General features: G+C 49.3%; 1 long non-coding RNA gene across 3 annotated transcripts in view; it reads left to right on the forward strand.

Moving 5' to 3' along the window:
- Nucleotides 1-21,047, forward strand: part of LOC118663044 — a 63,387-nt gene that overhangs the window by 11,396 nt on the left and 30,944 nt on the right. For 2 of the 3 annotated variants that reach the window (XR_004969973.1, XR_004969972.1), the window contains exons 2-3: nucleotides 10,061-10,143; nucleotides 10,451-10,566. This is a non-coding gene — a long non-coding RNA (uncharacterized LOC118663044). Of the gene's footprint in view, nucleotides 1-10,060; nucleotides 10,144-10,450; nucleotides 10,567-15,094; nucleotides 15,247-21,047 lie in introns of all 3 variants that reach the window. The other variant, XR_004969974.1, reaches the window with a different exon arrangement.

Genomic DNA, 21,047 nt, shown 5'->3' on the forward strand with positions numbered 1-21,047 from the left:
GGCAAGTTCCTGTGTACCAGGTAGAGAAGTGTAGCTTAAGGACAATAGGGAGCCATGGAAGGGTTAAGCAAGGGAGTGACTTCATATGAGTTTACATTTATGAGAGCTCTCTGGCTGCTGGGTAGGAAGGGAGGAGGAAAGGAGTGTCTACATGAGAAGGAAGTGGTGGTGATGGAGAGGAATGCATCACTTTAGGACTTGGAGTTCACCACAGGGAAACTGAGTCCCAGTGCTTCCAGGGACAGCACCCCTCTTCCAGCTCTCCCGGTCTTGAGGCTCTCAGAGACTTCTTCCCTGTGGGGTAACAAGTAGGTGGTTGGATTGGGGGATAGGTGGCCAGGGAAGGTGACCCCTGACCTTTTCCTGGTGACCTGTGATATAGAATTGATAAGGTCCACGGGGACCTTACCAGGCAAAGCGGGCATGTCCTTAGAGGACCATTGAATCACTCTCCATCTAACACTGGGCAGGCCACTTCCCCTCTATGAGCCATAGTTTCTGCCTTGGTAACATGGAAAAGGATAGTACCTACCACACTTTGGTGACATCACCCCTATTTTACAGATGAGCAAACTGAGCCTCAGAGAGGGGGCGTTACTGTCCCAGTGTCACTCAGAGTAAGTGTCATAGCCAAGATTGGAACCCAGGCCAGAACCTGTGCTCTTGATCTCTCAGTTCCCCCATGTGCTCTTCTGGGGGCCTTGCAGGCTTGGAGATATTCAGCTCACCCAACATGGTCTTTCCAGGAGGCCCAGGAAATCCAGGGCTGGATGCTGGGTTGTTAGGAGCATGGGCTGGAATTCCATATCCAGTCCCACTCAGGGACATTCTTCTGTCTGAACCTCAGTTTTCCCCTCTGTAAAATGGGATATAACTACACACCATGTAGCACCTGGCAGGGGAACTGTAAGGATATAATGAGTTGTATACAGAAGTCACTGGCCCAGCACAGTGCCTTTTGAATGCTTGCTGCCATTGTGATTGTCATGCAGTATAATTATGGGTTGAAACCCTAGGGGACCCAGCGTTCCCAGTCGTTCCTTTTAACAACAGTTGCAGTGCTTCTTTTCCAAAATGAAATTCCTGGATGATATAACCTACTGACACATAATTTTCAACATAAATAATATCCTAATTGTAATATAAAAGAAAAAGTGAAATTAGTTTAGAATAAATTACTATGTAAATATTTGAGCAAAATACATAGGAAACATTACAAAGTAGTTGGGAGGTTATGGTTTTTGTGGAATCACCGTGAATCTGCGGGCTGAATCAGGAGCTCTGGTAACTCAAACACCATGACCTTATCATGGCAGTGATCCTCCAAAATGCGAGCAGTTCTAGGTAAAGTCCTGAACCAAACGTGACCCGGTCTGGTTCCAACTTATGTGGAGGTCACTTTCCTGGCAGCGTCACTATACATTAAAACCAAGCAAATACACTCTATGCTGGGAAAGGCAAAATTATAGAGACAATAAAAAAGGCAATGGTTGCCAAGGATTTGGGGAGGGAGGAGGGATGAATAGATGGAGCAGAGGGCATTTTTTGGGCAGTGGACTTCTGTGTGATACTGTAATGATAAATACAGGACATGCATTTTTAAAAAAATATTTTTTAATTGATTTCAGAGAGGAAGGAAGAGGGAGAGAGAGTGAGAAACATCAATGATGAGAGAATCATTGATCAGCTGCCTCCTTCACGCCCCCCACTGGGGATTGAGGCTACAACCCCTGGCCTGTGTCCTGGCCAGAAATTAAACTGTGACCTCATGCTTCATAGGTCAACACTCAACCACTAAGCAACACTGGCCGGGCGCATTGTGCATTTTTCAAAATCCATAGAGCTGTGCAACACCAAGAGTGAGCCTTAATATAAACTATGGATTTTAGTTAATAATAATGCATCAGCATTTGTCCTTCATTTGTAACAAAGGTATCATAAAGTATTAGTAATAGGAAAAATTGTGTGTGTTGGGAAGAGGGAGTATGAGGTACTCTGTCATTTCTGCATAATTTTTCTATAAACCTAAAACTGTTATAAAAAATAAAGTCTGGTAAAAATGAACAAAACAAAACCCCACACACACATAGTGTTTGTGTGTGAAATAGAATTTGGTCCCAGGCTCAGATAACTAAAAACAGGGTTTCATCTATGCCAATTACTAAAGGGAACTATGAATACCACACAGGACTTGGGACTCATTTGGGGGATGTCTGCACCCCTGCTCCCCTCCTGCTGTATGCCTGGGGCAATCACTGGGGACTGCCCAGCTCCTGGTGGTACTGCCCCACTTAGGATCTAGACCTTGCCCTCTGCCCCTTTACATGAAGAACATCCTTCAGAACTCACAGCCACCTGCTTGCTGATCTTGGGTGACGATGATGTGGTTGCTTGATTGAAAACTCTCCCCAGCCTCAGGAACCTCAAGGTGCCAGTGTGGACACGGCTCACCCTTCCGTTTCCAGAATTCCTACTTCAAATCTGGACCCCAGCCACTTACTCATTGTGTGAACTTGAGTGAGTCAGATCACTTCACTGGGCTTCAGTTTCCCCACTGGTGGGAAAGAGGGTGGTAATACTTGCCTCACTGAGTATATTTATTCATTCAGACAATATCTATTGAGCACCTACTGTTTGTACTGGGGTTACAACAGTGAACAAAAGAGATAAACATCCCTGCCTTATTGAAACTCATGGTCTCATAAGGAGGATAGACAAAAGTCAAATAAATATATAAGATAATGTCAAGAATGAAGAAAAAGGGGCAATCAGTTCAGGTCCCTCCCTGCTGCAGAGAGCTTTTCTGTAATAAAAATTTTGCTTAAACAAAGAAAACAGGGTCACAGACAGAAAGACAGTAGGGCAAGAGCTCCATAGTGAGTGCAGTCATGGAAGGCTTCCCAGAGGAAATGGCATTTGAAAGGAATCTGAATGAGAGAAGGAGCAAGCCATGCAAGTGTGGAGTAAGAGCATTCCAGGCAGAAAGAACAGCAAATAACAAAACCTTGAGGTAAGAACATGCTTGGTGTATCTGAGAAACAGCAAGGATGCCAGTGTGGCTGACAGGGAGTGTGTGAGAGGAGAGAGGAAGTTAGGACAGAGCAACTGTGTAAGGAATCTGGGTTTTATTCTAAGCATAGCAGGAGGAAACTTGAAGTTATTGAAGCCCTCCCATGTTGTGTGTTCTTGCATGTGAGAAAGTAGACAGACACACTCTAAGGAAATGATGGCGAACCTTTTGAGCTCGGTGTGTCAGCATTTTGAAAAACCCTAACTTAACTCTGGTGCCGTGCCATATATAGAAATTTTTTGATATTTGCAACCATAGTAAAACAAAGACTTATATTTTTGATATTTATTTTATATATTTAAATGCCATTTAACAAAGAAAAATCAACCAAAAAATGAGTTCGCGTGTCACCTCTGACACGCGTGTCATAGGTTCGCCATCACTGCTCTAAAGCCATCCTTCTGTCCATGACCCTGGTCTGGGTCCTTTCAGTGGGAAGTGTCAAAAAGGACTGGCGGTGGAAGCAGCAGTGAGGCTGTAGTTCCCATAAAGTGCCACCAGGTGGCGACTCTAGGTTGTGTTACTAACTGGTGGATTATTGATTCCAGAGTGGTGGTTACCAAACATCATCAGATCATCGGGAGGGCTTGTTAAAACACCAGTGGATGGACTCCACCTTCAGAAGGTCTGATCTGTAGTTCTGGGGCGGGGCCCAAGAATCTGCATTACCAACAAGTTCCAGGTGATGTTGATGCTGCTGGTGCAGGGACCCCACTGTAAAAGACCCCAGGGTAGAAACACAGTTGGGTTACAATGGTGTCTGACCAAAATGCTCCATATCTTCCCATCATATTTAGAATTACATCTAGGTCTCTTGCAGACCCCTTCCCCCCATTCCCACCATGATTCAGGTCCTGCTTTCTTCCCTCAACTCATCTCCTGCCAGTTGCCAAACTATGGCCACAAACGTTCCTTGAAGCCTCATCTTGCATCAGGACCTTTGCACATGCTGGACCTCCCACCTGGGATGCCTTTCCCCCAGCTTTTCCATTGGCTGGCATCCTTTCATTCCTCATGTCTCAGCTGGAATGTCACCTCTTTAGGGAGCCTTCTCCGGCCGCTCTCTGAGGCTGGCGGCCCTGCTCATGTTCATCCTGTTCTTTTCCTTCTTAGAGCTTGTGGTGATTTTGATTATTTAGCCTCTATCTTAGTTAACCAATCATCTGTCTCTTGTTTAGACTTTAGGCCCTTAAAGGCAGTGACTATGTCTGTCTTGTTTTGTGCTTTACCCCAAATGCCCAGGACAGTGCTTGGCAGCAGGTAGACACCCAGAAAATAATGGTTGAATAAATGACAAAAAAAGATGAAGGGGTTAAGCAAACAACCTCATTGACACAGACAATAATATGGTAATTGCCAGAGGGAAAAGGGGGTGGGGGAAGTAGAAGAGGGTATAGGGGGGCCCACCGGCTCTGTGGTTTAGCATCGACCTATGAATCAGGAGGTCCTGGTTCAATTCTCGGTCAGTGCACATTACCGGGTTTTGGGCTCCATCCCCAGTAGGGGGCGTGCAGGAGGCAGCCAATCAATGATTTTCTCTCATTGATGTTTCCCTCTCCCTCTCCATTCCTCTCTGAAATCAATTAAAAAAAAATTGTTAAAAAAAGGAGGGTAAAGGGGGAATAAATAGAGATGGAAGGAGACTTGACTTGAGATGGTGAACACAATACAGTACACAGATGATGGATTATGGAATTGCACACCTGAAACCTATAAAATTTATTAACTAACTAGAGGCCTGGTGCACAAAAATTTATGCACTGGGGGGGGGGGGGGAGTCCCTCAGCTCGGCCTGTGCCCTCTTGCAGTCTGGGACCCCTCGGGAGATAACGACCTGCTGGCTTAGGCCTGCTCCTGGGTGGCAGAGGGCAGGCCTAATCCCTAGGTGCAGCCCCTGGTCTGGCTCAGAGCAGGGCTGATTGGGGAGTTGGGGCGCCGCCCCCTGTCATGCACAGAGCAGGGCGGATTGGGAGGTTGTGATGCCACCCTCAGTCACGCTCAGGGTAGGGCCGATTGGGGGGTTGGGGCACCGCCCCCTGTCACACTCAAGGCAGGGTCGATGGGGAGGTTGCGGTGCCACCCCCTGTCATGCACAGAGCAGGGCCAATCAGGGGTTTGGGGAGCTCCCCCCTGTCACGCACAGAGCAGAACGGATCAGGGGGTTGGGGCGCCGCCACTCTCACACTCAGGGCAGGGCCGATGGGGAGGTTATGGCTCTACCCTGTCACACACAGAGTAGGGCCCGTGGGGTGGGGAGGTTGGGGCACCGCACCCTGTCACACACAGAGCCTCAGGGCAATCAGGGGGTTGGGGAGCTCCCCCCTATCAGGCACAGAGCAGGGCTGATCAGGGGGTTGGGGCGCTTTCCCCTGTCAGGAATAGAGCAGGGCCGATAGGGAGGTTGTGGCCCCGCCCCCTGTCACACACAGAGCCGCAGGTCGATCAGGGGGTTTGGGCGCTGCCCCCTGTCACGCTGATCCCGGTGCCGGGAGGCATATTACCCTTTACTATATAGGATAGAGGCCTGGTGCATGGGTGGGGCTGGCTGGTTTTCCCTGAAGGGTGTCCTGGATCAGGGTGGGGGTCCCCACTGGGGTGCCTGGCCAGCCTGGATGAGGGGCTGAGGGCTGTTTTCAGGCTGGGACTGAAGCTCCCAACTGCTCCTTTTTTCTTTTTCTTTTTTTTAATTCTGGGCCAGCTTTAGCTCTGAGGCTTGGCTCCAGCTCTGAGGCCTCAGCTGCTGAAAGTAGGTATCTGGTTTGTTTAGGTTCTATAATCGAAACTCTGTATCACCTCCAGCTCTGAGATCCCTGCTTGCTGAAAGCAGGTTTCTGGGGTTTTGTGTAGCTTCTATATTTGTTACAATGTTCAAACTGCAGGCTCAGAGGCCAGCAAGGCAGGCGGGGAACTTTGGAGTCCTCAGTCACTGAAGCAAGCAAGCCTCATGTTCAGTTTAAGCTGCCTGGCTGCCAGCCGCCATCTTGGCTGGCAGTTAATTTGCATATCGCCCTGATTAGCCAATGGGAAGGGTAGCGGTCGTATGCCAATTACCATGTTTCTCTTTTATTAGATATGATGTCATTAGGTGAGCAGGGACTCTGTGGAAAGGAGACTTATGGATTGTGTGATGTGAGGCATCACCTCATGCTAATCCCAGGCCTGAACTCAGAGTTCTCTGGAAGGAAATCAAGATGAATGAGGCCATGCTTGCAAATAGTTTTGCATTCTTTTTGTTTGTTTGTTTTGCATTCTTCTGAGTGTTCCTAGCTCCCTGTCCACCTCATTTGATGAGCATAGGGATTGCTGCTCAGAGTTCTGGGTTGTTGGGCAGAGATGCTACCCAAATAATAAGCCAAGAGGCATTCAGCACTTTAAAGTTCTTCCATTATTGCATTGCATTCTCAGGTTTAAAAAAAATCCCAAACTTGGAAATAAAACAAAAGGAGAACTGCATGTTCTTTGCGTACCATTGTCTAACAGACCCACTCCAGGGTTAGTTAAGTAACTCTCGAGGGGGACAGATATTTGTTTGACTTGTCATTTCCTTACGTATTGGGGCCCAAACTCAGGAAAGTTATGGGCTCACTTGTAGATTTAAGTTGCAAATCATTTGTCTCCAGTAGAAAAGATCACCCCAAAGGTTACATTTGTTTGGTCCTGCAGGACATTAACCAGTTTCACTTTGCAATCCTGTTTCAGCATTTTGTCTTCCGTTAGCTATAAACCTTTCAGACTCTCTAACACTTTTAGAAGCAGCTTCACTGCTGACGGGGTAATACCAATGAATCACATATGATTTTGGCATGTGCTCACTTCTTATTGGTATGAGAGCCATGTTTCTAACTTTCAGAAAATTAGCTTTTGGGACCAGCACCATCTTTGAGAGAGGGGCTGATGGTGTCTGTTGTCCACATGGGTCTAGTGAAGCTCAGAGAGGTAGAGTAATTGTCTCCACAGGCAAAAGCTGGGACTTAACCCTTGGTTGGCCTGACCACAGAGCCCCCAGCCACATCCAGGTGCCCTGTGCTCTTCTGGGCACTTTACAAACTCATCCAAGTTAATTCTCTCAACTCAACAAATCCAATAAAGTATTACTCTTTCAATGTTAGAGATGAGGAGTCTTAGGGGAAGAGCTGGAAATGAAGTCACCCAATGTCAGTGACTTCAAAGGCTGATGTCAAGCATTTTGGAGTCAAATAGACCTGAGTTTCAACTCTGGCTCTCACTCTCCCTAGCTATGTGACCTCAGGCAAGTTGCTCACCCAATTCCTCTGCGCTGCATTTTAAGATAGGAACAAGAACCTATCCAGATGTAGTAGCTGTTGCTAATGTTTACAAACAAATCCAGGCCTGCCCGGCCCCCTTCCCCAGTAGTGCGCAGTGCTGCCAGCCTGCCTCATTTTGGAATCAGGAGGGGAAATGCAGTTGATCTTGTTTGGAATCTGGAGGAAAAGTGAGGTGGATCTGGCATTGACCACTGCCAGGCAGGCTGGGATCAGAAGGATTCTGGGAGAATAGGCAAGTGCCTGGGAAAACCGGGGAGAGGTATTGCTAAACAGGAGTCGGGGGGAGCTCAAAGGAGTCCCCAGGGCGGTAGGGTGGGTGCAGGTATGGGGGGCTGGACAAGGACTCCAGTCTGCCAGGCAGGAACAACAATAAAGCTTGGGCTTAAGGGAGGCAGCCTGAGCTTCCAAATCTGTAAAATGGAATAGTAATGACTCTTCCCTGTTTGGGATTATTGTGAGGCCCCTGCGGGATGGTGAGTTTCGCTGGAAGTGTGCTGTTCTAGAGTGTTCTCTGGGACTTTACCCCTGTCTTAAAGTTAATGGACCCTTGACTGTGGCCTTTGTGAAACCTGAGGATGTTATCGATCATGTAATAAGGATGATGGCAAATAACATCTGCAATAGCTTAGGGCCACTGGGAGGTTGTCCTTCAGTTCTGGGCTCCTTGGGTCAGAAATAGCACAAATACACAGCCAGTGGTGGTTTAGGGCTTTGCAGTTTACAAAGCCCTTCTGCATTATTGCCTTGCACCCTTGTGCTAAGATAAATTCTGAGGCACAGAGAGGTTGAGTGACTTGCCTAAGGCTACACAGCTAGCAAGTGGTAGCGCTGGATTTGGAGCACAAATAGCCTAGTTCCCCAGCTGGCCTCTGAGTGGAGATATGAGTTACACAGCAAACTGACCTGGGGAGGGACCTGAGGCTCCTCTGACCACATCTGCCTGACCACTGTTCTCCACATCTGTTCCCTGGAAATTGCTGGAGGTGAGGGGAGTGGCTGGAGTGGGTGCTGAGCCTGACCGGGAGGCTTTCGATCCAGGCCAGAAGGGTGGGGAAGGAGAGGATGAAGGAAGGTATCTAACTTCCCCCTAGAGCAGCTGAGGGGAAAGACAAAGGCCCAAGGAGATGTTCTAGGGACCAGATGAGGAGGAATGGAAGAGGCTGGGAGGTGGAAGGAACAGCTGTAAGGGGAGGAAGTAAAACTGGGACAGGGTAGGGTGGTGTGGGGGCAGGCCAGTCTCTTACAGGTGGCAGGACCCTGAACGGAGTAGAGGTCTTTTTTTCTCAACAGATGCCCCACGTGCTAATCAATCCTGAGGCCACTGAGGCAAGCCCAGGGTCCCTGTCCTTGGTGACTCACACATTTGAGCCCAGCTGAATGACCAGATGGCCACTATCTGGGGCCTCCCTCCCTCCCTCCCTCCCTCCCTCCCTCCCTCCCTCCCTCCCTCCTCCCTTCCTTCCTTCCTTCCTTCCTTCCTTCCTTCCTCCTTCCTCCTCCCTCCCTCCCTCCCTCCCTCCTTCCTTCCTTCCTCCCTCCCTCCCTCCCTCCCTCCCTCCCTCCCTCCTCCTTCCTTCCTTCCTTCCTTCCTTCCTCCTTCCTCCTCCTCCCTCCCTCCCTCCCTCCTTCCTCCCTCCCTCCCTCCTTCCTTCCTTCCTCCCTCCCTCCCTCCTCCTTCCTTCCTTCCTCCCTCCCTCCCTCCTTCCTTCCTTCCTCCCTCCCTCCCTCCTTCCTTCCTTCCTCCTCCCTCCCTCCTTCCTTCCTCCTTCCTCCCTCCCTCCCTCCCTCCCTCCCTCCCTCCCTCCCTTCCTTCCTTCCTCCTTCCTTCCTTCCTTCCTTCCTTCCACAACTATCTATGGAGGGCTCACCATGTGCCAGGCTGGGCTCCCAGCAGGAAACAACATCCCTCTTCAAAGAGCTGCCAATCTCATGGGGAGATGAACAAAACACAATGAACAAATCAGTGTACCATTTCACATGAGACTGTAAAGCCCGTGAGGGGATGGTGAGTGGCTGGAGCAGAGCTGTTTTCTGAGGGTGGTCAAAGAGGACCTTTCTGAAGAGGTGACATTTCAGCAAAGAGCTGAAGGAAGTGAGGACGCAGCTGTGTGAGTCGAGAAGAGTGTTCAGGCCGAGGAAACAGCCAGTGCAAAGGCCCTGTAGCAGGAGCCTGCTCAGCAAGGGGGAGGATGAAAGGCCGAGAGGCCAGTGTGGATGGGCACAAGTGAGTGAAGTGAGTGATGGGAGATGGAGGGCAGACAGGAGAACATGGGCTGAGGCAGGGAGCCCCGGGGGGCTTGTGCAGCCACTGGGCATCCACCATGGCAGCTTGGCCGACAATTGGGGCCACTAAATATGAAAGAAAATACCAATGTCTTGCGTGCTTATTGCTAGTCTGGCATTATTCTAGGTGCTTGATATTTGCTGTTCTTTGAATCCTCACTATAACTTTTAAGGTAGGTAGTTTTTTTCTTAATGTACTTGTCCATTGATATCTACACAGATGATCTCTTTTCCCCTTTTTTCTTTTTTATTGAGTCAAAATTTAATAACATAAATTAACCATTTAAAGTTGACAATTCAGTGGCATTTAGTGCATTCACGATGTACAACCACCACCTCTGTCTGGTTTCAAAACACTTTATCACCAAAAGAAAACCTCGTACCCGTTAAAGGTAAGTCGTATTTTCCCCTTATTTTACAGATGAACATGGCAGGTAGAGGCACTCATCCTAGATCACACAGCCAGGAAGTGGAACAAGCTGGCTACAGTTCCGGCATTCCCAGGTAAGGAGGGCACGCCTGCACCCCTGCTGGGATTTTGTTTATGGAAGGGATGGGGAGCATTTGAGGCCAGAAAAGAGGGAACCATCTGGAAGGTGGAACAGTGACCTCCTGGAGGCAGGCTGAGTTCAAATCCCCTTTCTCCCACCTGCCAGCTGTGTGATCTTGAGCAAAACCCCTCTCCCTCCACCTTTCTCCTTTTCTGTGAAGGGGAGATAATATGAGCACCCACTTCATTGGGTGCTGGGGGAAGTGAGTTACCCATGAGCAGCATGTGCTCAGTAAACAGCAGCCTGCGTTTGCTTCGCAGCATTCTGCTCCTGGAAATAAGTTTGGCAGGTGCCTAAATGCAACCTCACATGTTGGGACTTACGAACCATCTGGAAGGAGGCACCCTCCATTACCAGAGAGAACACAGACTGACTGGTAAGTGATGATAGATTCTCAAAGTTGAGAGCATGGTGCTAATTTTTAAAAACAATTGTATCAGGATGTTATTAACGTAACATCAGAGGTACTTAAGGTTATCCATCTTAAGTGTGTCTCTTCCCATGCGTTTTGACAAATGTACACCCTGTGTAACCACCACCCAGTCAGGACCAGATAATTTCCAATCACTCTCAAATACCTGTGCCCCTCACCCACCAACCCGTCTCCTGGGCCCAGGCCACCGTTAATTGGATGTCTGTCACTATCTCTTGGTTTTGCCTCTCATAGAATTTCATAGAAATGGAATCAGACAGCATGTACTGTTTTGTGCCTGGCTCTTCATTAGTCTAATGTCTCCGAGATTCACCCATGTTGTTGTATCAGTAGTTTGCTTCTTTTTATTGCCTAGGAGTATTCCCCAAATATTGCTTAAACACCTCCAATGGGTAATTTTTTATGTGGTGCAGAGTCTGCCTTCAGTACGTGTCCAAAAATCCTCTGCCTTTCCTTCCTGATCCTTGGGTGCAGCTTCACCCATGCGAAGGAGAGCCCAGCTCTGAGTGGGTCCTGGGGGGGCGGAAGAAGCTCTCACTCTTGGAGTGGACCACCCCAAAACAAGCAAACCCCACTCTTGCCAGCCTTGATTACTCTCTTAGTAAAGCTTTGTCATCTTCTCTCCTCTGTGGACTCACTCCCAGAGCTGATGACAGCCAGGGGTGGGTATGTGCGTTTGAGGATTAAGTCCTGCCTAGGCTGCTACCCATTGTGTGATCCTCAGCCAGCCACATTCCCTCTCCAGTCTCAGTTTCCTCCTCCCTAAAATGGGAATGAATATGTCTGCCTCACCGGGCAGTTGAGAAGGCCCAATGAGATAATTTGTCCATGGTTTGGGGAGGAGAAGAGGCCTCCAGGAAGAGGCAAGGATTTCATGCCACAGGTATTTATTGAGCATCTACTATGTGTCAGGCACTTGCTTGGTTTTGGGGATGTGATGGCAAACAAGAATATCACTGTTCTTGTTCTCAGAGCTTTAATGGTGGTGGGAGAACAGGAGACAGAGGAGGGCACCCCTGGCATGGGGCCTGGCACACAAAAGGGTGTAGAGGTGGGATGGATAGGAGGCATTAGCCAGAGTTCAGTCTGCGGTGGCTGGCAGAGCAGGGATGGGGAAGAGGGAGAAGCCTTCTCCTACCCTAAGCCATGGGATAACATAGGGGAACCTCAGATACCAAGTTCAGTTCAGGGCTCTTGCCCAGGCAAAACTGGAATTCCCCTTGTAGAGGAGCAAGGAAGGAGCCCTTGCTACCAGGCTATGGGGGACCACCTTCCTGTTCCTGTCACATAGCCCTCCCTTGTCTGAGAGTCCCAGCCCCAGGCTTGAAACCTCCCCAGCAGGGACGTCCCTCCCCAAAGAGGCCAGGACCCTGGTAAAATGTCTGGGGTGCTCATGACAACATTTCTCATCTGGTCCCCAAATCAATTCCTGCTTGGGAATCTCATTTCATTGAGTCCCCGGGGCCCAGTTCTCAGCCTCTAGGCTGGATTAGACCATGCCCTGGCCTAGGAATTAATAAAAGACTCATGTATGTGTGTGTATGTGTGTGTGTGTGTGTGTGTGTGTGTGTGTGAGAGAGAGAGCGAGAGAGAGAGAGAGAGAGAGAATATATGTAAGAGATGAGTGTGTGAGAATGAGTGAGTGTGAGAATGAATGTGAATATGTCAGTGTCGGTGAATGAGTGTGTGAGAATGAGTATGATTATTGTATGAGAGAATGACTGAGTGAGAGATTAAGAAAGTGTGTGTATGTGTAAAAGAGAATGAATGTGAGTGTGTGTGTATGGGAGTGAGTGGAGCATGAACGATCACTTCTGTCGGGACCAGGCAGCTGGACTAATGGTCCATTTCCCCCTGGTCTGGAGTCCCCCTCATAGCCCCCAGCTGCCCTGATGGGCCAGGTCAGCCCCCCCTCCCCAGGAACCCCCAGCCGCTCCCCATTCGGCTTTCCTTGTATTGTGCATGGCCTGGTTCCTCGAGGAAATGGGGCGGCTGTTTGGGTGCGGGGGCGGCCGCCAGCAGCCCCACCCCCTTCCCCCCATTGTCACTCCTGGCTTTGGCCCTTAGCCCCTGCTGCCGACACTAAAAATAGCTCTGCTTACAGGGAGACAGCCACACCCCTGAGTGGGCCTCCAGGCTTGGTGGAGGTCAGGATTGCCAGCACAGAGCTGTCCCAGGGGTGAGGGCCCCCACAAGAGACCCAGGTCAGAGCACATTGGGGCCTTCCTCCCCTCTCTAAGCCTCAGTTTCCTCATCTGTAAAACGGGGATAAGGATACCTCCTGCTGGGGTTGCTTTAGAGTGAACAGGAGTGTGGCTGGGTCCCGAGTGCACTGTTCTTGTCCTGCCCGGAGGGTGGTGCTGCCTGAGTATTTGGAGAAACCAAGGAGAGAGGGCACAGACCTGGCTTCATCCTCACCCCTACCTTTAGTGGCTGCCAGGGGCTTCCGATTTCCTCCACCTGGGTGTCTAGAATCATCTGCAGGTTTATGGGTGAGCCCTGGCAGCTGCCTTCGCTCTGCGCCTCTGAGACCAGTGTGAGATCACGCTGTGAATTATGTGGCCGGCCTGGGACTCGAACCTGTGTTTCGAGCCTCTGAGGGCTGTTTTTTCCGCTTTAAGGGGCTGCCTCCACGCTGATGACTCTAAGGACTTCCTGGCTGGGATAACCCTGCCTTTTAGTCCACAAACACATGATTCATCAAAAAGGAAGATGCTGGGTAGTGGGCATTGAGTTCTGAACTGGGGGCTGGGCAGCTCCCCTGGAGCCTGTGTGTGTGAACAGCTGCCCTAAGATGCCACTGGTCTGGGCCTGCAGAGGAGGAGTTACCAGCATGTCTGTTTAACGTCTACCGACCTCTTTCTCACCTTCTTTCTTCCTTTGCTCTTTTTTTTTTTTTTTTTAGCAATGAAATATTTCAAACATGGGTTCCTTTATACATGTTCAGAGTCTCAAACTCTTAGAATTACTCTTCTCACATGTTTCTGTGATTGTCTGTGTTCCCTACTACTCCTGGATCCTGGGGCAGAGACTGTGTGTGTCCCCCAAACAAATAAATACTCATGGTGGGAGTGTTCTCCCACACAAACCTTAATAATGTGCAGGTTTGTCTCTACCCACATGGATTTTGGGATTTGTGGGGACACCTTGTCAACTAGTTTTGTCCTAAATCTTGTCCATTGGTTTTGGTTTGCAACCTAGTTGCTTTGTCTGTTTGGATGTGGGAATTTGGGAAGATTCAAAATCTGTTTCCTCCAGGCACAGCCACCTTCCAGAATCTCGACTCTCCCTGAATATATACGTGCATGAAAGAAAGGCAGAGCTGCAGGGATTGAGGGCGCTCAGGCCCTGGGGATGACCACTGCTATGGTTTAGGGGTCCCTGCATCAGGTGAACCTAGGCACCCGCCTGGTTCTTACACAGACACTGGTGTATCCTGCTTTTCTGACTGCTCTTAGCACTGTGTTTTGACATTGTTCCAAGTCAGTATATAGAGAACGTCCCCATTTAAAAATATAAATGGCTGCATATAAAGAGGGGATTTTTAGCTTTTTGTGTTGTATACCCCTTTGACATCTGGTGACAGGTTGGACCCCCTTCTTATATTCCTTTTTTTAAGCACATAAAGTAAAGTGTATGATTATATTTTAGGAAACCCACTATATTGAAATGCTATTACTGCAATAGTAACAAGGGTTAGTGATGCAGTAAAAGCTGAATTCCTTTAATAGCACACAAAATAAACGGTATGGATGCAGGGCCCGGGTCTTGGGGAGCATCAGTGATTTGTGGAGGTGTCTGCAACCACTGTGTTATCATACAAAAGTGCCTTCAGCTTCTGTTGTGACAAGGCCACTGCTAACCCTGCTGTGGCTCATGATCCACATGCATACTTGAAGGAAATGCTGAATTTCAGTTAGAGGCTGGTGACTATGAGGTTGTTATTTCTTCTATCCAAGTTCACAGAGTCCCTGAGTTTGGGACCCCAGGTCAAACCCTGTTAAAAAGTGTAGCTGTCCCTTTCCCTGCTTTTATTCAACTGGTCTCTTATTGAAAAGTCACCCTGTTGTAGCATTTCTCCAAATCTTGTCATTGCACAGATGGGGAAACTGAGGTCCAGGCTGGTGAATGGGCTGGGGTAGCAGAACCCGGAGCCCTGACTTCTGTCCCAGGTGCTTGCCCAGCTCTCCTCCCATTACCCCCCCAGGCGGGAGGCAGGGAGCCAGCCTGCCTGCCAGGAGCAGGTTGGCAGCTGGTGTCCTGTCCTGAGAGTGACCCGGCCCCGCCTGCGCCCTGCACCCCACCCTGGCCGGCACAGCTGTGGATGTGACAGGAGGCTTGGCTCTGGTTCACCCAGGCACATTCCTGGCCCAGCCACAGTATCTTATTATTATTTTTTTTTGGTGACTCTTTCTCCCACACCTCCCACCTTCCCCCCCCTTTTCCTTAAAAATGCTCTGTCTCTCCCCAGAGGGTCCCTTTGGGCGGTGGCTCCTGGAGGGAAATGTGGCCTGGATTTCCTGGAACACGTGGAGCTGGAGTCCCAGTGCTGCAAGGAGGGAGCTGCTGGCAGCAGAGTGACACCCTGCCCCCCAACATAACTGGGTTCTCTGGAGCAAGTGGGTGAGCTGGAGCCTCCATATTCCCATTCCTTTGGGCCTCCAAGCAGAGCCCCCCTCCCCCCCCCCCCCCCCGCTCTAGTGATGGGGGAGTGAGATGTTCCCCCCAGGGAATTGGGGCTCTGTGACCTTTGGGGCTCTGTGACCTTGGATAAGCCACATGTTCTCGCTGAGCTCTGGCTTCCTCCATCCTTAGAGGGGCCTGTGATCAGGACCTGCCAAGGCTGGTGGCCGGCCAGTCAGTGAGGAGCTGGCTGTGCTTGGGCTTTTCCTGAACCCAAAAGGCTGGTATCAGCAAGTGGGGTGTTTGGGGGGAGTTGAGGATGCAGGTTTCGGATGTAGTTGGGGCTGGAGTGAGACTGGAGACCTTTCGGCCTTTCTTCATTCATGTGACAAATACCTGTTGAGCACTTACCGTTGGGCAAGCACTGGGGCTTAGCTGTGAACAAGAAACCAAGTGCACGCTGCCTTCTTGGGCTCACAGACAAACAGCAGACAAATAAATGCCGCCTAGGTGGTCAGGCAGAGATGAGGCCTGTGGGGAAATACAAAGCAGGGTGCAACGAGGTGGGAGCGAGTGAGAGAAGGGAAGGCTGTGCCGAGTGGGAGATGAGCAGAGAGGCTGAGCCAAGGCAAGGACTTACCTTGACTCACGGGAAGCCACAGAGGGCTCTGAGCGTGCAGTGATGCGGTCTGTAAAGTGAGCCACCAGGGGCTCCTGCAGGAGATGGGGATGTGGAGCACCAGCTGTGAGGCCAATCAGCTTGGAACCTGGCACAGCTCCTTGTCGACTCTTGGACCATGGGCAGGAGGCTTCCCTCTTCATCCCTCAGTTTCCTCCTCAGTAAGGTGGGGCTCATAGCACTGGGTAGCTAAGAGGAAGGACCCAGAAGGGCACAGCTACCGCTCTCCGTGGTGGGAGCTGCTCTTTCTGGGAGACTCCGTGGCGTGCAGCCAGTCTCTTGGGGGAGGCGCAGAGCCACAGGCTGGTTTTGAGCCCGGGTGTGGATATGGCTCTGGGCGAGGCTGCTCAGCTCTTTTGGACATGTGGGGTTATGTCCTGGGATGGGTATATCTCTCAGTTATCTGTAGTCCTCTTTCCTTTCCTTTCTGGGTACAGAGCTGGATTTAGGGGAGCCCCTGGGGCATGGGAAGCGGGGCAAGAAACTACCCTGAGATGTGTGTGTGGGAGGGGAGGTCCTCCTGAGTTTCTCTGTGATCTCAGGATGTCCTGCCAACCGCTGACCCTTCCCCAGAGGAAGCTGGGACCCACCTGCTGTGCTCACTCATCTCTCTCTCTCCCCTACCTTGAGCCTCAGTTTCCTCATCTGTGAGGTGGGTATAGCAAGTCTCAGCCCTTGCAGTGTGAGGAGGTTTGGGGAAGCAGCAGTTTGTCGTGCATGAGGTGCTTAGACAGGACCCCTCTGTTGAGGTGGGAGCCCACCGGCTTGGGCGCTGTGCTGAGCACCTCCACGCATTATCAGAAAGCCAGTGGGATGGTGTCACTCTTTGCTCCGACATCCAGGCCTTTGCGTTGCCTCCCTGGGCCCTTTCCCCTTGGCCTAGTCAACTTCCACTCCCTGTTTAACTCAGTTTAGCTGCCTCTTCCTAGAGGAAGCCCACATCAATCTTGCAGCCTAGGGTCCTGTGTTGCCTGGCCATAATGGTGCTGCCTGCTCTCCTGTGACACCTGTCACTGGTGTGATTTCATGCCCTGGGGCAATTGCCTGGTTATTGACTCTCTCCATGTTGCAACGGTGTTCCACGAGGGCAGGGACATTGTATCCACAACATCCAACACAGCCAGCGCCTGCACATAGCAGATGCTCAATAAATGCGCATAAACGGAGGGACGGAATCCGGAATCCGCTTGACAGTCCTCTTGATAAGCAGAGGAAGGAGGTGGTATCATTCCCTGTTTACAGATAAAGTGCAGGGAAGTTAAGTAACATGCCCCAAGGCCAGACAGCATCAGATGGTGTCTGTCTTGTCTGGGGATATCTCCCTGCCAGCAGGGCCCAGAAGGTAGGCAGATGGGGTTATGTGAAGAGGAAATAGGACCATTTGGACAGGGAGGGGGTAGTAGGGTGAGCCCCACCCATCCGTGTTTTCTCCTCGAGGATGGTGGTTTGTGGCTGTTTTCCTCAAGGGCGACTCAGGTGACCTTCAGGTTGGGGCCCTGCCGAAGTCCCAGGGGCTGGCTGGGTGGAGGGCCCGGTCTGGCTCAGGCTGCTTTTCTCGCCCCTTTGCCGCCTGCTGGCTTCAAGCACAGATTACAACTTCCCCTTCTCCACTGTCTTACGCAGGCCACCTCCGGCTGGCCATTGTCTCATTGTTTGCTGAGGGAAGCTCCAGGAGGAAATTAACCTGCTGCTCACCCCAAGCAGGGAGTTTCACCCCCCCAGTCCCTACTGGGAATGCCTGGGGGCCGGTCAGTAGGGGGTTGGGGGCAGGTAGCAGACAATACAACAGGCAGCTTTGAAAGGAGTGAGCTCCCAGGCAGGGAAAAATGCAAGCAGAGGCTACATTCTCTGGCAAACATTTATGAAACATTTATCATGGGCCAGGCTGTGTGTCAGGAGCTGAAGATACAGATGTGAGACAAAGATCTGAAGGACCCTGTAGCCAATGAGATGTGCCGTGCAGGGGCCTCAAAGTCAAATGCTTCTGGGGGCCAGGCAGGTAACAGAAATCTGAAGGCATGTGAGCAATAGGGAGTGGTGGGGCCTAGGACAAAATGAAAACTGCATGAGCCTCCTAAAGGCCTTTAGATTTCAATTTCATTTTAACAAGGTGCTAATGGAACCAAATAAATCCACACAGACTGATGCATCCTGTAGACTTCTAGTCCAGACCTTTAGAAGGGAATTCTTATTTGGGGTAAAACTGGATCATTGCTTGTTATTGGTCCCACTCCTCATTCCCTTAACCCACTGCTAACTTTAGCTGGAGCTACTGTGGATACTTCCAGCACACAGACAGCATCTCATTTCAAGTGCCTGGCAGTCTTTTGGCTTCTCTGAAACCTTGAGAACTCTCTCAACCAGGATCCACCCTGGGAAAACCTTAATCCCTGGAGGATGGGAGTTGGTGGATAAGTTTCTCAGTCTTTTATCCATTGGTAGCTCAGGAGTCTGAATGAGATAGGGCAATAAGTCCTGGCCAGGTAGTTCAGTTGGTTAGCACATCATCCTGATATGCCAAGGTTGTGGGCTCTATCCCTGGTTAGGGCACAGATAAGGATCAACCAATGAATGCATAGGTGTGAGTGGAACAACAAATTGATCTCTCTCTCTCTCTCTCTCTCTCTCTCTCTCTCATCAATCAATCAATTATTAGAAAAGATAGGGCACTGGTTGGCATATTGGAAACTGGCTCGGTAACTTGCTTTATTGCTTTTCCTCCCTTTCCTTATCCCGCTCTCTCAGATTCCTCTGGCTTCCTGGGCTACTAGTACCCAAATCCTGGTCTTAGGCTCTACTTTTAGGAGAACCCAAACTAAGACAATCTCTAATGTTCTTTCTGAATAGAGTTTATGATTCTAACCTTATATGATTCTTAGACTGAATATATTAACTCTGTGATTACAAGTTTTCATAAGTTAACCCATCTGTGGTTCCAGAATTCTAATATGGCCAAAACACACCTATCAGCCATGACTCAAATATGCAAGAAATGTAACATTCCATTTTTTATAACTGAATTTTGCTTCTCCTGAGCGTCTATTTTTCCTGATGCCAGAAAAGGCAAAATTCAATCAAATCTAGCAACAAAACAAAACAAAACAAAACAACCCAGTCATTTCAGATTTGAACATGATTGAATGAGTCAAGCTTTCCCCTTCCTCCCTTTTTTTCTGGGTTTTTAGTCCTGGATGGTGGGGACATCTTAGTATTGGTTGGGGGAAGGGAGAGGAGTCTGTGACTGGTATTTGTCAAGCTGTAGCACCCATCTGGTCCTCCAGCATGTCTCCCCCCATTGGCATCCACTGGGAAAAGCCCCACCCAAGTCTATACTTTGACCTCTAGGGCAGGGGTCCTCAAACTTTTGAAAGAGGGGGCCAGTTCACTGTCCCTCAGATGGTTGGAGGGCCGGACTATAGTTTAAAAAAAAACTATGAACAAATTCCTATGCACACTGCACATATCTTATTTTGAAGTAAAAAAACAAAACGGGAACAAATACAATATTTGTATTTGCATGTGGCCTGCGGGCCGTAGTTTGAGGACCCCTGCTCTAGGGTCTTGAACCATTAATTGTAAGTAGGGTCACATCCACACTGTTTTCAGTCACCTGGGACAAGACTTAAAGATTTTTTAAATCTCACTAGGCTCATGTGAATTCACTTACATATTGTGATGTCTGTTATGAAGGAAAAAGTAGGGTAGCAGAGAATGCCTCTTTGAGGAGTCTTAATTTAAGCCAAAACTAAGAGTCTAAGGAAACCACCAAAAGACTTAGCAGGAAGGGGAGGTGTCTGAGTTGTAGTTGTAGCTGTAAAATATTTGTAACACTGAAGGCATCTCCTGTGTTTGTCAGTGCACCTTACCTTTCCCCTATTTGTTAGTGGCCTCCCTTACCTTATAGAGGACAGAAATGGGAGAAATTACTTTCTGAGTCCCAAAGGCCAAAGCTTTTGGATTGCAAAGTCATGAAAATTTAGTCAAAGCCCTGAGTAATTTGAGGGTATGCAATTTCTGCCATAGCTAGTAGAGTAAGAAGAATAAATGAGTCAAATTAGTTTTTCCTGTTTAGGAAATGAGATAAAAATTATCCGGGGATAAGGGAAGTGTAGCAGAGATATTTAGTAGTCATGCAATGATCTGACTTCCCCTTCTGTAGCTGCAGATGGCCACACAGCTGAAGACTACATCTCCCTTGCAGTTATATGTGGCCACATGACCAGGTTCTGACAAAGGATGTGTATATAAACCCAATGGTGTGTGCAATTTATGGGTCATGCATTTATTTATTTATTTATTTATTTTTCTCAAATATATTTTATTGATTTTTTTTACAGAGAGGAAGGGAGAGAGATCGAGAGTCAGAAACATCGATGAGAGAGAAACATCGATCAGCTGCCTCTTGCACATCTCCCACTGGGAATGTGCCCGCAACCCAGGTACATGCCCTTGACCGGAATCAAACCCGGGACCTTTCAGTCCGCAGGCCGACGCTCTTTCCACTGAGCCAAACCGGCTTTGGCTGGGCCATGTATTTAAAGAAAAAAGGGACATTCTTTTTTTTGAGGTGGGGAGGGTTAATCTTCACCCAAGGCTATTTTTCCATTGATTTTTAGAGAGAGTAGAAGAGAGAGGGAACGACAAAAAGAAATATTGATGTAAGAGAAACACATTGATTGGTTGCCGCCTGCAAGAACCTCTACCAGGGCCCAGGCCGGGGAGGAGCCTGCAACCAAGGTACATACCCTTGACCGGAATTGAACCTGGGACTCTTTGGTCCACAGGCCGACGCTCTATCCACTGAGCCAAACTGGCTAGGGTGGGACATTCTTTAAATGGCAGAAATTCTCCCCTTCCTGCCAGTTAGAATCTGACATGGTGGTAGAGGCTTGGGAAGCCATCTAAGTCCACAAGCTACATGTGAAGGATGTCAGAGCAACCAAATGGAGAAAGCCTCGGTTTCTGACACCATGGGACTGCATCAGGTTGGACTACTTACCCTCTACTGGTTAATGAGAGGAATCAACTTCTATCTCTTAGAACACAGTTAGTTTGGCCTGTGTTACAAGAATTGAATTAGCATCCCAAGTAATACAGAGGGTCAGATATAGGAAGCTATGGA

The sequence above is a fragment of the Myotis myotis genome, unplaced genomic scaffold, assembly GCF_014108235.1.
Source record: "Myotis myotis isolate mMyoMyo1 unplaced genomic scaffold, mMyoMyo1.p scaffold_m19_p_9, whole genome shotgun sequence".
Classification (NCBI taxonomy): Eukaryota; Metazoa; Chordata; class Mammalia; order Chiroptera; family Vespertilionidae; genus Myotis; species Myotis myotis.